We start from the raw sequence: 1261 nt of genomic DNA, 5'->3' as shown, positions 1-1261 counted from the left end.
CGTATATATGTCGTCTATGGTCTCGCGAGACCGGATCCTCTGCCTGGACCTTGTTGTCTCGTGAGACCGGATCCGCTGCCTGGACCTTGTTGTCTCGCGAGACTGGATCCTCTGAAATCTAGTTTTATTTCTTTCAACTTCTTTGCAGTCTGCTTAACTATGACGTCATTGCAGGTTGTTGTGGGGAGCCATTGAATATTTCATTTTACTGTAATGAATAACCAAAGCAGGAATGTGGTGGGAGAGGGAAAACGGGATTTGGGAAATGCTAGCCTGTGTTAGCAGCTTTGCGGTGTTGGAAAGTGTTAACCCGGGACAGACCGGGTCATATCAGACTATGTTTACCTTCCTCGCGCTCTGCGGGTCTTCTGGCGTCCATTAAATCCTCCCGGGACACATAGCTCGCGGTTTCCCGATGGCACAATGCCGGATTAGGCTGGTTTCTCCTCGGGAACCGGAGCTTGCAGCAGACCGGTGTGAAGCCACACTGCCGTTGATATTTTCACAATAAAAGACGGTGAGCGGAAACATAAGCAAATTTAGAGACTTTCAGATTAAATGAACGAAACTTTCAAAGGCTGATGTAGGACGTTAAATAGCTTTCAGCCGCTTCTGACTGGATTAAAATGATGAGCTGAACATTTCTGTCACCATGGCTGTGTCTCAATCAGCGCACTAACACTACTTCGCGCACTATGTTTCAGTGCGTTTACACTGACTTTTGTGCAAAAATCTCAGTGCACTGAAAGTACCCGGATGCTGCCCCAAACCCGCCCATAAATACAGTGTGGAACGATGGACACTTCGCGCACTAAATCGACGCCATTTTGCTGACGTAGCGGAAGAGGATGCTTGCTGAACGTCCAGATGAAGCATTGTAGTGTTTATACCGTAAACTATTAATACCGATATAGCGCCGTTACTATGGTTACCACTGATGCCGTAAATCTGCATCGTATCGTCAGATCTGAACTGCTGAGACTGAACGAGAAAATATAGATATAAAATAAACATAGTAGTGAATTTAGTTGGTTTGATTATTAGAATGCAAAGTGTGTAACTTTCTTCTGCACCTCGTCTGTCCCTGATTGAAAATCCATCGAGTGTGTGTGTGTGTGTGTTTAGTTTACGTTGTAGTTGGTGTCATGTAATATTTACTGAATGTTTCGTGTGTTTTGTGTATGGTAATAAATTAATCATTACAAAATATTTAATTATATTAGAAAAATGTAAAGAGAAGTTCATTGTAGATCTTCATCAT

Source organism: Telmatherina bonti, assembly GCF_933228915.1.
Source record: "Telmatherina bonti genome assembly, chromosome: 17".
Taxonomy (NCBI): domain Eukaryota; kingdom Metazoa; phylum Chordata; class Actinopteri; order Atheriniformes; family Telmatherinidae; genus Telmatherina; species Telmatherina bonti.
The sequence above is the reverse complement of the archived record's forward strand: the minus strand, read 5'-3'. Positions refer to the sequence as shown.